The 21,440-nt window shown below is 38.3% G+C and overlaps 1 protein-coding gene across 4 annotated transcripts in view; it reads right to left on the bottom strand.

The window, feature by feature from the left end:
- LOC115257278 (uncharacterized) overlaps positions 1 to 18,959 on the bottom strand; it is a 201,506-nt gene extending 182,547 nt beyond the window's left edge. For 3 of the 4 annotated variants that reach the window (XM_062847110.1, XM_062847114.1, XM_062847112.1), the window contains exon 1: positions 18,809 to 18,955. The gene's annotated coding sequence lies outside the window, so the exon portion shown is untranslated. Of the gene's footprint in view, positions 1 to 18,808 lie in introns of all 4 variants that reach the window. The other variant, XM_062847111.1, reaches the window with a different exon arrangement.
- Positions 18,960 to 21,440: the final 2,481 nt, after the last annotated feature.

Raw genomic sequence — 21,440 nt, 5'->3', positions numbered from 1 at the left:
TTAAAATACAATAATTGTTGTATGAAGTCTACTTCAAGCGCATAGAATCTGCTTCCAACAAAATATTCATATACCAGCATCCAAAAGATCGCAATATATATTAAGATTTGAGAGTGATGCTTTGTAACTAAAAGGTTGTGACTGAGTATAGAATTAGCTGATGTTAAAATACACGTAATGAAAAAAGGTTGCGCAAACTTATCGCAGACTGTTAGAAGACAGCTTCTACTATGACCAGGATTCAAGAATCTTGACCTACGCGAAGTTATAAAGGAGACAACTACGTTATAAATGTGTTGGAAATGCAAGGGATGTAATTATTCAATAAACCTAATTATTAAAAAAGATGCTGATAATCTCAAATTCAGATAAATTTCTTGCGAGAAAGGCAGCATGAATATTGAAGATATGGATATTATTTTAGATAAAAATTCAACCTACAAGTCATACAGTAAGCAACAAACATATAATTTAAGAAAAGATTGCTTGAATTCCGGGATTGAATACAATCATAAATTATTGAGAAAATGCACCAAAACTGGTACAAATCTCCAAGGGAATTATTTATTTGAATTCAATTTTTACTAACAGTTTTCAGTCTTATCCAAAACCCCATCTTTCATAATATGAGCACACATGATAATACTGAATAAGATTTGCAATAACACCATAGAAATAAACAAAATATTGCGATGATTTACGGAAGTGCAAAAAACCGATGGTACGGATAGAATAGAGACCACCGGTGCGGAAAGGCGACCGATCATTACTTTACTCACATGGAAACGAACGACCGGTGCGAAAATGGGTGGATAACGAAATTAAAAATCGTTAACGACGTGCTGTTGCGTGTGTAGTGTTAAGCCCACGAGTGGGCTTGGTCTAACCATCCATTCTTAGGCACGGTACGCATTAAGCCGCATGACACCATGAATTAGGGATCGCCTGTTTGGTGGACTCTTACCACCGGATCAGACAATCCGTAGTGATATTCTTAGCCAGTTGAAGGAACTGCTACCGCCACTACACGGCTATCTAGGCTGATCGGGAATAGAAATTGATATTGATGATCAACTTCTTTCGAGCCCGAACAGCCTTCCACACAACTGATTAAATGAGGCATCTGAAATATTTATGATTTGGTGCTCTGAGACGCCCTATTTAATCAGCTTAGCGCATATTTGATATATTTTATAAAATGCTTATTGTGCCCTTAATTCCCCATAAAAAGCTGAAATTATAGAAAAAAGTCTTATATATGTCTTTTTGATAACATTGGTTTCAGTACCAATGCTAATAAGGAAATTTAATTTATTCATTACTTGACAAAAAATCAGGGCAAATTAATTTATTCATTACATGACAAAAATCAGGGCAAATTGGGGTGAAATGGACAGCTATTTATGCCATTCCGAGAATGATCGATAAACCGCATTTGTATATATCAAAAATGATCCAGGGCTTCATGTTTTGTATCCAGCGACATTACAAAACCATACAAAATATGTTATTATCCAGCAGTTTTAGGGGCATGTAGGGTAAAATAGGGAAAATATCTTTCATATATGCGCATGATATCTGTTCCAATTGCACCTAAAACTTATTTTAATGTTCCATAGCAGTATTTGTTTATCATAAATACATTTTAAATCTCATATTTTTATAAAAATAGGTCAAAATGGAGCAAATTGGCCAACTTCCGAAGATGATTCTGGTGATAAAAGATCTAGCGCTTTTTGTTTATGCCAAAAAAATCAACTTCAAGACAGTAACATTAAAAATCCATTCATAATTAGGAAAAATTGTGAATATCCGACAGTTGTTGGGGCATATGGGGCAAAATAAGCATTTTAGAAGTATGTTCATGAATTCTTTTGATTCCTTTTAACTTCCAATTACACCTGCAGCTATTTTCAATGATCTACAGTCGTGTTAGTTGTTTGAAAGTACATTTTGATTCTCTTTTTGTATAAAAAAAAGGGCAAAATGGGGCAAAATGGACCACTTCCCGGGCCGTGCGGTGAATGAAATCAGCACCAATCGATTTCTCGTACTTTTTTACGTCAGAAATGGTCAACTTCACGTACCGAAACCAGCGGCGTTAAAAGATCCGTTTTTTTTGGGTCGAATTTTCCCACTGTGCAGTGTAGTGCTCTCACCAGTGCTTCTCCACCGTATTTTAGAAGCTCGTTTGGTAGTTGATCTGCCCCAGCGGCTTTGTTGTTTTTCAACCGGCCAACCTCCCCCTCAATCTCTTGGAAGTCAGGGGCTGGAAGTCTTTCGTCCTGTGAAAATACTCCTAGATCTGTTACCACGCCACCTTCGGTACTTGCAACGTCGCCATTGAGGTGCTCATCGTAATGCTGTCGCCACCTGTCGACCACCTCATGCTCGCTCGTGAGAATATTCCCGTAATTATCTCGACACATGTCGGCTTGTGGCACGAAGCCTCTGCGCGGTCGGATCAGCTTCTCGTAGAACTTTCGTGTGTCCTTAGCGCGGTACAGCTCTTCCATCGCTTCGCGATCTCGTGCTGGCGCTTCTTCATCCGGAAGACTGAGTTCTGCCTGTTCCGCGCCTGTTTGTAACGTGCCTCATTCGCTCTCGTATTCTCGCCCATGCTGCATTCTTCTCGTTTTTCAACTGTTCACATTCGCCGTCGTACCAGTCGTTTCTGTGATTCGGAGTCGCGAAGCATACAAATTGACAAAATTTAATACAAATATCATTACCACAATCTGAAACTTTGGGATTCGGACAAGAGATTGATAAAAAAATGAAAATAGGTTGAGCCATCGCTGAGATATAGTCATTTGAAAATTTAGTTACAACTAATTTTCGATCACGGGGCTCCGCGTAACTTTTTTGATCTCGGGGCTCCTATTAGAATAACTAGCCACAGAAGTCCAATGTCGTTACTGTTCGTGTGACTAACATCTAGTTTGCCACGCCCTTACAGCGTCAGTAGCTGTACTAGAACGGTCAAATAAATTTTGTTTACCAAAACAAAACATCCTCTACAAGATGGACACTTAAGAATAATCAATTATTAAAATTAAAGCAATTAAAATAATTAAATTGGAAAAGTGATTACAGCGCCATTGGAGTTCTAGTGTATTTCTATTGGGCTCCTAGTGTTAAAATTGTCAGCTAGTACCTGGACCTCTACGGAAACAGTAGCGCACGAACCCAGGCCCCTGACACGGCCTATATCAATGCATTGGAATCATGGTAGACAGGATGTCCTGGGCGCTAATAAATAGCGCCCACTGTCAAATGCGAAAACATAAACAATTTTTTGTTTAACGTTTATTTTGGTTTGTTGATCAGTTTTTGGAATCATTTTTTCCACCGCTTATGATCACAAAACACTTTAAACTCGCTTTAATATTAATGTAAGCTAAGAGGAGCATGCGATTAGTTGAATAAAGCAACCCAACAAACACGCATTGTGAATGTGATTTCGTGTGTGGCTCACAACATCAAACAAAAGCTGCGTTTGTTGATTACACGCTCGTTTCAATTTGCACGAATATAAGTATAAGGCAGTTAGATGTTGGCTACGATAAATTTCATTGATGCCAGGGGCCTGCACGAACCGGTGAGAAGTAGAGTCCCTATAATTAGAGTCTGGCGGACTGTCACTTTCGACCGGAGCCAATCGAGCATGACGTCATAGTGTCGTCACCGATAAATGCTACTTCGTGACGTCATGCTCGATTGGCTCCGATCGAAAATGACAGTCCGCCAGACTCTAACTAGACTGACTCTAGTGAGAAGTTCGTCTCACATCACTCGACCCGGATAAAAAATTACCATTCATTACATGGTAAATATTATTAACATATGACTGGTTTTATTGTTCACAATAAAACACATAGTAGATATATTGTTACTTTTTACAATACAAATCAAGCCCATATAGTTCGTACAATAAGTGAACATTAGCTTTATTAGTGACTAATTGATTCGATTGTTTTTCAATAGTTCTATATTAATTTAAAGTTACTATCAGTAAAAATTAATTTAAGTTGTTTTTATATAGCTGCAAAAGTGCCTGCAAAGTTCTCATGGACTTTTTATTAAAAAAGATTTTATTTCTCAATTACACTTAAAAACAATTCTTAACAAATATTGTATTTTTTACGAATAATCAGACTTTGGCGACGAAATTGAAATCGCCCTAATATGGTACTAACCTTACATTTATGACACATTTTCGCCTTCTTTCCCCGATTCAGGCGAAACCAGCTGATTTTGTTATGAAAACATAAACAGCTGGTAGCCGAGAACAATAAGGATGAACGTAAACATCGGTGAACCAGCTGGTTTTGTTGAGTAAACATGACCAGCTGGTGGATCGAGAACAAAAGACCTTAATGGTAAACATTGAGACGGCCGGTGAAAACTGTCACATTATCGGGCGAGTTGCAAAAACCCTGCGACTGAGATTGACAGCGAAATCGAAAGCGAAATATGAGTACGACGAAATTTATCGCATCAAAGTCTAAGTCGAAAAAAAAATCGCAATAAATAACAATAAATATTATTGTTGCTTGGATCATGTTTGAATAATCAAATACAAAATCACTTGACATATTTTTTTTATAGTTTTCGTTTTAAATTTGAGTACAGTAGATGTTTCGGTTATCGAATGTTATTCGCTAAAACTAACGACTGACAGACGTCAAGCCGTGTTGGCAGAGGAAGCTCTCAATGAATAACTGAGGAAGTACTTATAGAAAACTAGCTGAAAAGCAGGTTTTAGCCAAGTGAGGACGTTACGACAAGAAAAAGATGAACAATGGTTTTTCTAATGTTTTCCAATAAATTAAAGGAATCTAGTAAATAGTAAACTACCATTGATAACAATACAAATACAATTTGTTTAATGGGGTCAATTGAACCGATGTTAAAATAAACATGCAATAATATTTGTTGTTATGTAAACAGATTTCGTCTTTGAAAAACCAAAGAATTCATATTTCTCGGTAACATTTTTCTTCAGCATTTTCAGATACTAATGGCCACATGAATTGTAAACGATTTATGGTATGGATCATACGACCTGAGGTCTGACTTGTGATATTTGGCAGTTATTTGAAAAGATTGATGATAGATCTTATCAACAGCTGCCAAGCAACACATACCAGAAAGACATCAGAGTGTTTGACTCTTATCATAAAATGTGCATATCATTCTGGCGGCCGTTAGTGCTCGTAAATGCTGGATATAAATGTTAGCGGGAAATATAAATTCTATGGATTTTCAAAAGCGAAAACTGCTTACAAATAACAACAAATATTATTGTATTTTTATTGTAACAACGATTCATTTGACTCCATTCAATTAATTGTATTTGTATTGTATAAACAATGAAAAAACATTAAAATATATTGTTTTCTTTCAAAAATTGTCCTAAAAATGTCTCATAAAAACACAATACATTCTATTGTTTTTCGCGAAAAAGTGTATGAAAATTTTCTCAAAATTTTATGGTTAAGATACATAACGACCACCATTTTTTATTGTAAAAGTGCCATTTACCATTCGCCGAATGGTATAGAACAATAGGGGTGATGGTGAGTGTGCCGTGTAAATTACAATACGTTTAATGGTGAATATTTTTCGAAAAAATGGTGTTGTAACAATAAAATTTATCGTATTTTTATGATATTTTTTATCAGGGGATTCCTGTTGACAACATCCCCAACAACACCATTATGAGAGGAATAGAATAAACTGTCGCACATCGGGTGTTTCGCTTTACGGTTTCTATTTTTTCTGATTAGGTACAACAAAAATTGAATTTTTGCAGTACATTGAAAGTCATACAAATATGACATAAAAGGACGGTTAAAGCGTTTTTCCATATGAGTTGCGCTTCAAAAAATTTAGGCTTTAAAAAGCATCTATTTTTTCTCTATTACCTATATTTTTTGTTTGTTGACGACGGTCATCACAATGAATCTGCTCAGGATTTCACTCAGCAATCGTAAAGATCCTGTCTGAAAATTTCCAGAAATATTCTCAGCAAGTAATATTCCAAGTCGAATAACTGCAAGACAGTGTCATAATATGTGTGGGAAAATTTGTTAACGATGAGTGTGTATGACAGACAAATTTTAAACTTTTTTTTTCTAACAATAATAAACTTGTGCACCGCGAGGCAATTTATTTTCAAAAAGCGCACCGCGAGTCAGAAAGTCGGGAAACCTCTGCTATAGATGAATGGCAAGAGTCCTAGGTTTTGAACCACCCTATCACTGGACAAAGGATGTAATTAGCCATGTTTAGTAAACTGATATCGATGTTGTCGAGAAAAAGCATGAGAAGTACCATGATACCCGTGCAGTAGTGCTGCCCCAGGGTGTGCGGTCGATGGGCAATTATTATCAGTCCTACCACAACTGCGTAACATGTTGTTTGTTCAGTGAGCGGTCCGCCACGATGTCAATTCATCGCTGGGGCTGCAAGATACTCTGTTATGTACGGCACAAAAGCTAATGAAGTAGAAATGACCAGCAGTTTTTTTTACATAATCCTTCAAAAATTATAATTAGCTACTCTTCTTTTGTTGTTTTTTTTTCTTCTATTTGTTACATACCCATCCCATTTGGTATAGGGATGGTTTCGTAGTTTAGATTTCTATGAATGAAGTAATAAAAAGAACCATTTTCATGTCTTGCATGTCATGATACTTGATACTTGCTTAGTATCCCGCATACAGGAGAATTGGGGGTGAAACGCTTTCAGTTTTTTTTTATTAACATTTAGTATGTGTTTCCAGATGTAAGAAAACCAAATCTTAAATTCAGCATTTTAAGTGCAAATACGACTGTTATAGTTGACAATAAAAAATCTCAAAAAACATTCTCCACATTTTGAATGATTGTCTAGTTTGAAGCTCTCGCGATTTAGGCGACACTGGTACAGGCATCCGTGGATGGAAAATGTCACGGAATATCATGAAAAAAAAAAATATGTCAGGACATTTTCCTTCCCTGACAACATCAGCCCATTAACTACCAAGCGCCTCCTTTGCCTTTCATTACTGCTAGGAAAGGCAAGGGTTCGATGGAGCCCCCAGGCATTCCATGCCCTAAAACGGAAAATTCCAGCGGGCGTTTTACCTCACCCTAAAAGACTTTTTGCCTTCTACAATTTTCCAGTTCCAAATTGGTCATACCTACCTTTTTTGAATTCCTTAATCTTTATTGGCAAATTTTGATTTGACTCGGTGATATATTTGGTGTTTTTAGACACAATGATAAACTCCCCTTCACTGCGAAAAATCATCTCAAAATCAGCTTCATTTGATGCCTCTGAACACATATACCTAGATGGAGCGTTATATCCCTCTTTGCCCTACATTTCATGGTCGAATCTTCAATAGTTACTGGATCGCACGGGCTTCCCTTTACTTGCTTTTTCGCCAACGGTAGAGAAGACAAAAGAGAAAGTTCTGCTCGAAACCTTCAATCTTATACAGGAAAGCTACCGGAAGTTAATTTTCTATTGTTTACAACGAACTAGCACAAGCGTGCTGTTAGGCAATACAATTATGCTCCTTAGCATAACGTCCCAAGTGGGACAAAGCCTGCTTCTCAGTTAAGTGATCTATGAGCACTTTCACTGAGAGCTTTCCCTGCCAATGACCATTTCGAATGCGTATGTCGTGTGGCAAACACGATGATACTCTATGCCCAAGGAAGTGAACAATATCAAAAAATAAGTAAGTCTAAAATGATGCCCGCCCCATGTCATGGGGTCCATGATACTTTGGACCATTTCCGTCAATTTGGAGTGATGATGGAAAACATCCTTTTGGTCTAGAATTTTTTTCAGTTTTTTAATGCAAAACCTGTTAAAAGCGAATGTTGTGAATTATCGCAACTCCTACAAATATCCACAACTTTGTTGTCTTTGAAGTTAGAACCTCAACATTTTTAGACGTTTCGAAGTACATACCTAATCGATTGTGTGAAAATTTCATTGATATATATTGAATGGTCTTCAAATAGTAACAAAAACGTCATACATATTCTGGAATACTATGATTAGTATCAAACGTGCATTAAAGTATCTAGAATCTTGAATTTATAAAACATAATATACGAAGGGGCCGGCCGTATACCACGTGCACAACTTAGAGGGGGGTGGGAGTCTGTCAAATGTCCACGTGGACAGCATTGATTTAAGAAAATACCCAGATTAATCCACCTAGTGGTTGTAGTGCCTTTCTCATCGAATATGTACTCATAATCTTTTCATCGACTGAAGTCAAAATGTTCCTGAAAGCAAGATTTGTTTTCTCAAAACCATCATCGATTTGGTAAAATTATTGAAGGCACATATTCTTGACAAATTCCGAGTTCAACGCATAGGCAGAGCTGAAAAATATCAGACCTCTTAGTTGACTGCATGACCACTTCCACTATCACTGGAGGCAGATCACTTTGCGGTCTTGGACAAAGTTTTTTATGCACAACGAGTGAAATTCCCCATATTCGATATCATTCAAATTTCAACTACTGCGACTGTATCGCATCAAAGTTTTACGCAGTGATTTTAGACGCAAAAGAGGATTGAAAAAACTTTGTTTGGAGCTGTTGCGATTCAATTTTCATTCGTTGAACTATCCTACTGTACAGTTTAACCTCAGAAATCTGAAAAAGTGTAATTTGATGATTAGTTTTGTCAAGATTTTGTTCTCTTATATTGCACCGGTTTTATTCACTTTCGTATATCCGGCGAACCACCCAACGCTGGTCCTACAACACTAGCGGTAGTCCCTATGGTGGTCTGAGCCTATTTTCTTGCAAACCGTTCATCAGGTTATCAAAAAAAGCCTTGGTTTGATGTGTCGCATGGGTTTGGTTTACTTTTACATTTGGTCACTTCCGGTGGAACACCCGGAACTGGATCCGAAACACTGCCGGTTGTCTCAAATACGGTCTGAGACTATTTTCTTTTCGTTTTGCTATCGAAAAAGCAGCTATTTCATATGCCGCATGCACGGGTTTGGTCTATTTTTCAATTTGGCCACTTTCTGCAGGACACCCGAAACCAATTCTGGTACACTGCCGGTTGTTTTAAATTTTTACAATTGGCCAATTCCGGTGGGACACCCGGAGCTGGTTCCCAAACACTACCAGTTGATCAAAATGGGGCCTGAGACTATTTGCTTACTAACCGATTAATAGCTTTTCCAAAAAGCTGCTATTTGATGTGTCGCATGCATCGGTTTGGTTCATTTTTACATTTGACCACTTCCGGCGGAACACCCGAAACCGGTTCCGGAACACTGCCGATGAAAATATGGTCTGAGACTGTTTTCCTGCTTACCGTTCATCATGTTATCGGAAAAGCCGTGATTTGATGTGTCGCATACGTGGATGTGGTTCACTATTATATTTGGCCACTTCCGGCGGGACACCCAAAACCTATTCCGGAATATTACCGGTTTAGATAAGGTCTGCGAATATTTTTCTGCTTACTGTTCAGCAGGCTATCGAAAATGTCCTGGTTTGGTGTGTCGTATGCATGGGTTTGTTGCATTTTTATATCTGACCCCTTCCTGGGGTACCTGTCCGGAACACCTAAATGGCCATAACTCCGGAATGGCTGGATCGATCCGAACCATTTTCAATAGGAAACAATGGGACTATGTGCGGCGCCGAATAAACCATCGGTCATTAAAATCGGTTGAGATTTACTGCCAAAAAGTGACGTGAGTTTGTTTGTACACATACATACATACACACACATACACACACATACACACACACACAGACATCACCTCAACTGGACGAGCTGAGATGATTGGTATATGTGACTCGACTCTCCGGGCCTTCTATTAAAAAGTAATTTTTGGAGTGAACATATAGTCTTTCCGGTACACTTAGTGTACAAGAAAGGCAAAAATCAAAACTGAAAGAAAATCATGCCGTATTGTTGATGTAATTATAATTTAATAGGTAGCAATCACTTGTTTTTTGTTGGCGAAAATAATGTTTACATACCCATTTAGAAATTGCAGCGGCAATATTTCTTGACAAAATATCAGAATTTTACCTAGGAAAAAATACTAATCAAAATTTTGAAATTTTTAAACTTTCGTTGAAATTTTGAATGGAATTCTCGAATTTTCATATCATTCATTGCTAATTTAGAGAAAACTTTCCATTATACGGTAGATAAAAAAGCTACCGCAGCTGTCAGACTACTGATTTTCATCGGAGTATCATCAATCGCTTCAAGGATGCCTTGGATACGACGCCAATGATCATTGATTGTTGTTACTTTTCAAAGCAAATCAATTTGCAAGCATACTTTGATTGGGCCTTCTGTTTCAACGATTGGATGATTTTCATGGTTGCGGTAAGACTTTGACAGCTGCGGTAGAACTCGGTGGCTACCGCAGAGTGGATTTTTTTTCTAAAAATCCGCAATTCTTCAAAGTTTTAAAATATCTGTAGAACATTTCAAGTCAAGTCAAGAAACTTTGCAGGGGTACCTCAACATTTTGTTTTGACAGAGGAGTGATGATAGTTTTGTCATGCCGAAATATCCACAATAAAGTCGAAATAAGACGAAAGCAGCCGCTAAAACCCGCAAAGTTTTGCGGATTTTTCCATTTTTTTCGTCTTTTTTCAGCTTTTTTGGGACATTTCAGCTTGGGAAAACTTGTGTCGCCCCCCCACTGTTTGTAGTTCCTTCCTAAAGATATGGTATTTTATAGGCCATTAAAGTCAAAATCATATCACAATGAGTGAGTTTTGAAATGATGCTATGCAATTTCGAAATGTTGCTGTAATTCTTGTTTTTCGACAAGGATCGACAATTGATCTATAAAATCGAATCTTTGAAAGTTTTCAAGATATCACACCATTGAAATCATCTCAAATATGAGACAACCATGGAGAAATGGAAACCTTTGTTGATAATTTGTAACACGAAAGTTAGAACACCTATAACATATAAAATTAGGAGTTACATTCAAATTAGGGTATCATCAGCGTCGCATTTTTTCCGCAGTCAAGTTCGCAGATTGTGAACAATCCTCGGTGCCCAATTGCGTAATTTATGTTTAGGCCCTCACTGTCAGATCGATGTTACACGCTATATATAATGTACACAAAAGGCAATTTACACGGAAAAAAATACACGATAATGAATATTATTGGATACCAGACTGGACACACAAAATTTAATGAATCTCTTTGGTGCATCGAGGTCATGAAATTAGTCTATGGTATCATTCTAAATCGTAGTTTTTTAAACAGAAAAAAAATCGATATATTTTTTTTTTCAGAAGTCCACGTGGACATTAAAGAAGGGGGGTAGTAGGCCGTCCCTATTTTTGCAAAAGTTGGAAATGTTAGAAGTTCAATATTGCAAAACGATCGTTTTAGCTAAAAAACCTTCATGCCAAAATTTAAATTCCGTATCTCAAGGCTAAGTGGTCCCCCACGGGGCCTAAAGTTCTCAAAAATTGTATGGGGTCAAAAAAATCATGAATTTTTTTCGACGAAAAAAATATCCTATTCTACTAGAATCGGTGATTTTAGTACCCTAAAGGTCCAAAAATGTGCTCTGAATTGCGATATCTTTTTTCGTTTCTGAGTTATTGATAAAAAACTACCTAAAACTACCTAAATAATTGCTATTGTATTACGATACAGTGTGATCTGACGAAATATGTCATCATAATACCTGTATCAAACAAAGAAGCTTCAACTATAGCAAGAGCTTTAGTTGAAAACTTCATACTTATTTATGGAAACTTTCTTGAACTCAGATCGGACCAAGGAACAGAATATAAGAATGAAAATTAACCCAAATTGGAGAAACACTGAAATTTAAACAGAACTTTGCCACAGCATATCATCCCCAAACCATAGGTGCGTTAGAACGAAATCATAGATGCCTTAACGAGTATCTTCGATCTTTTTCAAACGAAAACCACGATGATTGGGATGATTGGATAACATTTTACTCATTCGTCTATAACACCACCTCACACACCGATACTAAGTATACACCATTTGAACTTGTATTCGGAAGAAAAGCTAGTTTACCACGAGATATATTCAAAAATAAAATTGATCCGGTAGACAACATAGAGCAATATTGTAATGAACTGAAATATAAACTTTAAATATACAAACACGATCAAGTTATCGAAGGGAGTCTTGGTATATATTACAAACGAAAACAGGAAAAAATTAGATCCCCACTAGGACCTTTTAAAGTAATGGATGTACAAGAACAAAATTGTATATTGGAAGATTTGGACTCAAGAAAGATAACATCTGTACATAAAAATCAGGTAATTAATATGTAAGTTCTCTAATCAATTTTACTACAAACTCATTCAGGAAGCGTTTGAAATTCGGTTTATTTAAATATAAACATACACTTAAGGTTAAGAACATATTTAAAAAAAAAACAGTTTTAAACATTTATTGCAAACAAAATTAAGAAAATTATAAAAACAAGGCATTTGGGACAGATTGAAAACAATAATGAATAACTTCATTTCATCAAAATTTCATTACGTTATTAAAAAAAAGGGGGTAGGTGTACTAGGCCTACTTTCACATCAACATAATTACTCAACATTAAAATCCATATAGTCCAAACGCATATCCAACGATGCAATTTACACATTATTGGTTGACTTGAGTTCGCTACCGCGGTGGACCGCACCGCGGTGCACAAGCAAAACTGAATAATCATAACATTGCAGTCGATGGATACGAGATGGCAAAAACCTCAAATATTGATATTTGTCAACACTCCGTCCCAGGCGCCTCTTTCGTTCTCGCTTTAACTCATTAGACTATAGGAAATAGCCAACCTTAAATCGATGTAATTAAACCTATAAAAACCCAAGAACCTGAAATACAGTGCAGTCTTTTGACGACAATCGACTCTAGCTTTTCAATGCGAATCACCGACATCTGGCCGGTAGATCACCGCACACTGAAGAAGCCCTAGAGGCAAGGCGATTCCAAGTCCCAGCGACGGAAGAACACCGCCAACTGCTCAAGTTAATCGACACCGTGTAACCGTCGCGTCGCGGAAGTGTTAATTGTTACGTCTCGATAATTAACAGATAGCGAGACCTATCTGACTCAGTCACCCTAAAAGAAAGTCTCCGCCCCCTAATTTGGAGTTTCAAAATTTTCGCCTTCTTTGATGTAGTTTTCGTCTACAACATAAATATAAAAGTGAACCAAATCCATGCATGCGACACATCAAATTGTGGCATTTTGGATAACCTGATGAACAATCAGCAAGAAAATAGTCTCAGACCATATCTGAACCGGTAGTGTTCCGGAACCGGTTCCGGGAGTCCCACTGGAAGTGGCCAAATATAAAAGTGAACCAAATCCATGCATGCGACACATCAAATTGCGGCATTTTGGATAACCTGATGAACAATCAGCAAGAAAATAGTCTCAGACCATATCTGAACCGGTAGTGCTCCGGAACCGGTTCCGGAAGTCCCGCCGGAAGTGGCCAAATATAATAGTGGACCAAATCCATGCATGCGATACATCAAATTGCGGCATTTTGGATAACCTGGTGAACAGTCAGCAAGAAAACAGTCACAGACCATATCTGAACCGGTAGTGTTCCGGAACCGGTTCCGGGAGTCCCACCGGAAGTGGCCAAATCGACACCAACATTTCAAAAGGGCGTAACTGCTTTTGCAACCAATGCCTTTTCACAGAGCTGTGGGTCGTATTTCATTCATCTCACGCAATTCACATCCATTAATCGAAAGAGGAGGATTTTATCTTTCTATTCGTGCTAGTGGATTACTCGAGAGGGATGGGATACGCTCCACAGCTTTGTGAGAAAGCATTGATTGTAAATGCAGTTACGCCCTTTTGAAATGTTGGTGCCGAAATATAAAAGTGAACCAAATCCATGCATGCGACACATCAAATTGCGGCATTTTGGATAACCTGATGAATAGTCGGCAAGAAAACAGTCTCAGACCATATATGAACCGGTAGTGTTCCGGTACCGGTTCCGGGAGTCCCGCAGGAAGTGGCCAAATATAAAAGTGAACCAAATCCATGCATGCGATATATCAAAGCGCGACTTTTTTGATAACTCAATGAAAGGTTGGCATAAAAAAAGACTCAGACCATATCTGAACTGGCAGTGTATCGGAACCGGTTCCGGATGTCCCGCTGGAAGTGGTCATATATAAAAGTGATCCAATCCCATGCATGCGGCACATCAAACTACGGCATTTTCGATAACCTGATGAGCAGTTAGCAATAATACAGTCTCAGAACTTATATGAACCGGTAGTGTTTCAGAACCGGTTCCGGGTGTTCCGCCGGAAGTGGCCGTATATAAAAGTTGACGAAACACTTGCATGCGGCAAATCAAATCACGGCTTTTTCGACAACTTGATGACCGGTTATTGAGGAAGTAGGCTAAGACCACATTATGGACTGTCAGTAGTGCCGAAACTAGTTCCCTCCGAAAGCGGCTAAATATAAAATTGAACCAAACCAATGGCTTTTTTGATAACCTAATAAACTTTAGCAAGCAAATTGGCTCAGACTATTTAAGAGACTATCGGTAGTGTTTCGCAACCGGTTCCGGGCCGGAAGTGACACCAAACCCATGCATGCGATACCTCAAATCACGGCTCTTTCGGTAACATGATGAACAGTTGCAAGAAAATAGACGCAAGCCCTATCAGTGTGTTACGGAACTGATTACGGGTGTCCCGCCAGAAATGATCAAATGTAAAAGAGAACCAATACATGTGACATATCGATGACTTATTCAGTAACAAGATAAACGGTTAACCAACAAATAATCTCAGACCATATTTGGGAGTGTTCCAGAACTGGTGACAAGACGAGTAACGCGTCGGAAGTGGTAAAATATAGAAAGGAACTAAACCATAGCGGCGTTTTTTATAATCTGATGAACGGTCAACAAGAAAATAGTCTCAGGCCACAGTAATTCGGAATCGGTTGCGGGTGTGATTTGATAGAAGTGAACCAAAACCATGCATGCGATACATAAAATCGCGGCATTTTCAAAAATTTGCCGAACGGTTAGCAAGAAAATAGCCTCAAATCACATCATTTTCCGGTTTTTCAGGTCACGTGATGAACAGTTGACAAAAATATAGTCTAAGACCATATTTGAGACAACCGGAATCAGTTCCAGGTGTCCCGCCGGAAGTAGTCAAACGTAAAATTTAACCAAACCCATGCAAGCTGCACATCAAATAGCGGAATTATAAAGGTTAACAAAATAAATGCCAAAGCGATAAATCAAATTGTAGCTTTTTGATAGCATGTAAACGTTGGGTCAGATTATAAATGAAGAAATGATCAAAGTCTTCATATAAGGTACCCCGGGGCAAGTGGGACCTAAAAAAATGCTAGTTTGGTTTTGTCAAGCCAAAAAATTCTAAACATAAATAATTTTATAATTCTAATGATTCTAAAAGACATTGTTGGTATATTTCTTCTTATTAACTGACATTGAAACTGTTTCAAAAATTTTAAATTCTGTATATTATGCATATGATGAAAAGTGGAGCAGATTTTAATTTATACCGTATCACGGGGCAAGTGGGACCTATTCGGAATTTTTGTACAAATGGCTTAACAAAGTTTCTGCATATATGTAATGTAGCATAGATTATAGATATATTATGCGAATAACTATGTTTAGCGATTTATGTTGGAAAAGTTTTGTGGTATCGTGCATAAATTACGTAACACATATAATAACGAATCACTGAGAAAAAAAAATGATTAAACTCTAACAGCTCGTGCAAAAAAAAATTGATTTTATTTATACAGATAGTGCCCTAAGGTTAAAGCCGAAAGATTTCCAAACTTGCTTTTCATATTACGTAGTTGATGAATCTTGCCAAAATTTCTTTGAAGATTTCCATATGTTATGTTTTCCCTTACATAATTTTACGATCATTAAATAAAGATTTTTAAATCGTGAACTTTGAATAAGTCGTTTTCCACTTTTTTTCATACTTTATGGCAGGTTCCTTAACATTCCGAAAAACTCATTATGCAGCGAAAAACGAAAAAAATAATAGAATTTAAAAAAATATGAAAAATAGATGATTTCGGTTCTACCCAAGACTTTACCATTCTAAACAATAGCTTCATCATCAGAATAGAAGTAATTAAGTGTAATTCATCGATTGTTTACTTAAGACGCTGATTTTTACTTCACTTTTGTGTAAATTTCGACTTAGGCTGAAGAAATCGAGATCAAACTATGAAGTTGTGTTTGTTTACTCTCATAGGTCTCACTTGCCCCAGATGCTGAAATGCACTGGGGCAAGTGAGAGCAGTTAACTAAAGGTAATGAATGAAAATAAATTACAGCTTTTTCGCTCAAAATAATTTTCAAGCACTCCAAAGATTATCTTAAAACCGAAAAAGTTTTACTTTATTTGTTATTTGATTTTTAAACGACGAATGTAGTAGAGTACGTGATTCTCACTTAGTGAATTGAAAATTACAAATGATCAACAATAACATATATGGTATCTTTATGGTGAGAACAATAGCAATTTTTGAATTCAAAGTATCCGTTGGTATGATACCTATGTTTTCTATGAAGAATGTTTGCCTTAAAACTAAAAAATAAAAAAAATTATAGCTGTAGGTCTCACTTGCCCCGAATTCTCACTTGCCCCGGGGTACCTTATGCGAGAGAACGAAATCGTGACCAAAGCGATCTCTTCAAATTACACCATTTCAGATTCCTGCGGTGTAAATGTATAGTAGGATGGATCAACGTTTTATATAAAAATTCTAGCTGACCCGGCAAACTTTGTCTTGCCATCTTGTGGTGGTTTGACAACTGTTGAGCTCAAAATAGCACCGCACTCTAGATTGGTTTCAATTCGATCGTGCTGATTTCCTTCCCAGCTCTTGAAAAAGCAGTACTTTAACAATTTTCCTACTTTTCTAGTTGATTTTTCGTAACTTTTTGTACATATAAACACAGCCACCATGAATACGGACCAACCCGTGCAAGAGTCATGCTGATCGGTTCACCCGTTCTTTAGTTTTGTTGCCTCAAAGGAACTTCACATTCATTTTTATATATATAGATAGATAATTTAATCGCATCAACCTTATACAGTTTTTCAATCTCCAATCTCCTTATGCTTCTAAAATTACTGCTCACAATTTGGGTGCGGCTGGTTGAGCCCTCACTCTTCTCATTGCGTTTGAAATTTGAATGGAAAATCTACATTTTCTGCATTTTCCTCGTAGGAAGGTCAAATTTTACATGAATCGTGTTACCAATGATAATAAAATATAGCCTAAAGTGTGCTGAAATAAACATTGGCGAAGATCACAAAGTGTGATTGTGAATAAAGTTAACCTTCTTCAAGCATTAGCTGACACTCACCTCGCTGCCGTAGTGGATGGAATGGGGTCACAATGACCCCAATACACGACTAGGGTTAGGTGCTCAAGCAGTCAACTGAGAGGTCTGATCTTTTTCTGCTGTTTTGTTGTTGAACATAACATCGGAATATGTATCATCAATAAGTTTCGAAAATCGATGATGGCTTTGTTAAAATTGTTGCTAGTGTAAAGTGTTTTCAGGATTCAGGAACATTTTGGCTAACGTCGAAGAAAAGTTATGAGTACATATTCGACGAGAAAGGCACTATCACCACTAGGTGGATTAATCTGGGTTTTTTTTATTCGTCCCACTGTGCCAGGGGACGATTTCGTCCACTTTGGGAATCACTGGTTTACCGGAACACTCAAAACTAAACATATTTTAAGCACATTAAGGATTTAGACATTATTCTTACTTTCAGATTTAGTTTTCATCCGTGGAATTCAACCCACGAACATTCCAATTTCCCTACAACGTAAACCCTCAACAAACATCGTTCGGTTAGAATCCAATGATCATTATTTAATCACAATAGCTTATCCATCTCAATACGAACTCAATATGTCAGCGCCCAGTGTTGACTCTGTCGTTGGTGTGATTTTCCCTCTTCACATCTTCCATCGAATCGAACAATACGGATACAATTTGTATATAACACAATGAATAAACGAGTAAGGCGCTGCCTATGAACCATGTGGACTTATTTTTGCTCACCTCAGAACCCAACCCCTACCCTTTGTAGACTTTCGTCCACATACAATTTGGAAAATTTGTATGGATCCATCCCTCTCCTTAGTGTCTACGTAGTTTATTGACGGGCCCTAAGCAATATAAGACAATCTAAATTTTCGAAATACCCTACCATAAGCCGTACTGTGAACATTTGAATGAAACTCCATCCACTACACAATTCCTGCTAATGATAGTTTAATTATACGTGTCTCTCACTGTAACTCGTTGATCGGTTTTTGAACAACAGATCAGATCCTTGACCCCGATTGCAAACATCAACAACATTGTCAACCGACCGACCCAGCAACAAACACCAACCACATCGCATCCACCATCATCTACCAGTAGCGCGATTCTCTTTTGGAAGTTTTCCACCGAATAATCGTAAATAATCATAATTGCAGATTAGGTTCCGGAATTTTATGACCCTTCCAGCAGTGCTTCCGGAACGAGCGCTGACCGTTGCGGTTTCCAAGAGTCCACCTGTCCCGATATTCGTCGACTACCACCTTAGTCTACGCCAGATCTGTGAATGTCACTGTCAAGTTTACGCCAGCGGGCGGGCGCCACGCTGAATTCCTGAGGCGAATAATCCACCAACGAAAGAATTCCCATTTACATATCTCACCATGTCTCACAGATTCACAAAGCCAATACACTAGAACAGCGCGCGATTGCCCTTCGAGCTTCCAGTAGCATAGTGAAACTAAAAACCCTCTCTAACCGGGATGAGCGAGGATGTTCCTCACAATTTAATGGTAACGAACCGGCGGTCGTACGCGTAGTACTGAATCCGAGCAGTAGGGCGGAAAAGCTTTTATAGGCTGGGGTCTGCCCGCACACAGCATCCAGTACCCATCGCATCGGAAGGAAAACATTGGGATCCCACGGCTGGGAGAATACCAGAACGTATAGGTACACACAGGGAGAGAGAGAGAGAATACCACGAGGAAGCAGAGATTCCTCATCGAGATGGGAAAACTCGAGGAGACCCAATTCACAGATGCTGTGAGCTGACAGACAGAAGCGTGTATAGGGACTGCAGGACTTGGGGGATTAAATAGTTATACCTACAAGGATTTAAATTGGACAGTGCTTTAGCTGTTGAAATTAAACTCGGAAAACGCAGTTGCGGTGTATCTGGAGAACCGTTAATAAAGAGTGAATTTCCTTTGAAGCAATATAACTCACGTACGGATGAACCATATTAGCAAACTACAGTAGAATCACTTGGCATAATCCAGAACCACACGATGAAGGCGACTTGCTCCGCCAAAACTTTTCTCCTCAATGAGGCAGTGAGGCGCTGCAGCTTTACACTGACACCGTCGTCATGGTGCTGGCTGTCACTGATGCTTGCTAGGGGACGGACACGAAAGGGGAATAACAGTAAACTATGTTCACACCCCACAGCTTGCAGATTTCATGACAAATTGAGGGATGAATTTTTGAAAAAAATCGCGTTCTGGTGGGATTCGAACCCACGACCCCGTATTCGCTAGACCGGTGCTTTAACCAACTAAGCCACAGAACAGGTGAAAATTCTGCGGAATAGAAAGCCAAACTGAACCCGAGCCCTCACCATGAACATTCACTTTTTCAAGAACCATCTCTCTTTCGGCTTAGATGTCAATCCACAACACAGCAGAACGCGATTTTTTTTCAAAAATTCATCCCTCAATTTGTCAATTAGCAACATTCTGTGTCTTCTAACTGCAAGTTTTTCTGTATGTTTATGACATACCAGCTAATCTGGTAAATGCCAGTAAAGCCGGGGCCCGTGGCGTAGTTGGTCACACGTTCGCTTCATATGCGGATGGTCATGGGTTTGATTCCCAGCCCCGGCACTTGCAATTTTTCGTCAGTTGCTCTTCCCCTGAGAGCGGCTGACACTGACCCTCTTCTGAGCCCCGTGGCTCAAACGGACCCGGATACCTGGACATCGGCGAACCGCTACTCATAATGGACCCCCAATCGGACTGGAAAGGAACAACGGCCATCCATCACCCTTGTGCTCATCCTTCTACCATGTATAGAGTAGAAAAGTGAAAGCAGCAGAGAAAGGCAACCAGTTCGATATAGTAGAATAAAATATACATCTAGGCGCTGTCCAAAAACTGTAAGTGCAGCTGTCAATTGAAATCGCTCACGTAGTGCCCTAGTGGACAATAGAGCTGTAATTAGGTTAAGTGATTAAGAATAAAAAAAAAAAAAAATGCCAGTAAAGGGCAACATATATCAGTGTACCCTACCTTGCGTCATCGGCGCAGTTGGTCGTTGATCAACTAGTTGTGTATCAATGGTTTTAATTTGGGAAAGATCGGGCTATTCTACATGAAGTTTTGAAAAATTATTAGTATATCGCTTAAAATCCTTCTTTACTAGGCATAATATTATCTACAATTAACAATACGGTTTTAGACAGTGTTGTGTTACTAACACTGCTATCACAGAACTTCCTGTTTTTCTAATTACTGAAATCGATGCCAAAAAAAACGGTAGGTGCCCTGTTCATTGACTTAAAAAAGGCTTTTGATACGTTAAACCATGATATTTTGCTCGGAAATCTAGAACGATACGGAGTGAGAGGAATTTCTTTGAACTAAATTAACTTTAGTAAGGTCTTGGGTCTTTTTTTACCTTTTTCAAATTTCAATTCCCTGTAGCTTTTGTTTAACGAATTCTAGCAATCTGAAATTTTCTGACAATTATTTTTTCGCGGAAATAAACCTTTCCCAAAAATCAAAAGCATTGAATGACCCCTAGGCGCGCTCCCATAAAAAAAAAGTTACAAATAAGACCCTGGGGTCATTTTTGACCCCTAACTTTGGAAAATCAGTGGCTTGACCGATTTTGGATCTCTTTGGCTCAAATGAAAGGGGCACAAGTCTAGTTTTCAAAACCACCGGAGAAATCCGGCTTCAACTGAAAAAAATGCCGCTTTTGAGACCCTAACTTTGGCAAGCTATAACTTTGCAACCAAACAAGTAATCAGGATCGTCCAAGGGTCGTTGGAAAGGTATTCGCGTGGACTTTGATTATATACATTAATATTGACTAATTATTGAGAACCGGTTCCGGAAATCCGGAACATCCGAAATATTAGTTTTCATCATTGCTATGTGCTTGAAAATCCACAAATGTATTACCTTTATGCATTTTATTGCATTACTTGTCTGGGTGTCCGGCCATTTGGCCGAACGCCATTTGGCCGAACGCCATTTGGCCGAATGGGTCGTTTGACCGAATGCCGTTAGGCC

The sequence above is a fragment of the Aedes albopictus genome, chromosome 1 (assembly GCF_035046485.1).
Source record: "Aedes albopictus strain Foshan chromosome 1, AalbF5, whole genome shotgun sequence".
Taxonomy (NCBI): Eukaryota; Metazoa; Arthropoda; class Insecta; order Diptera; family Culicidae; genus Aedes; species Aedes albopictus.
The sequence above is the reverse complement of the archived record's forward strand: the minus strand, read 5'-3'. Positions and strand labels throughout refer to the sequence as shown.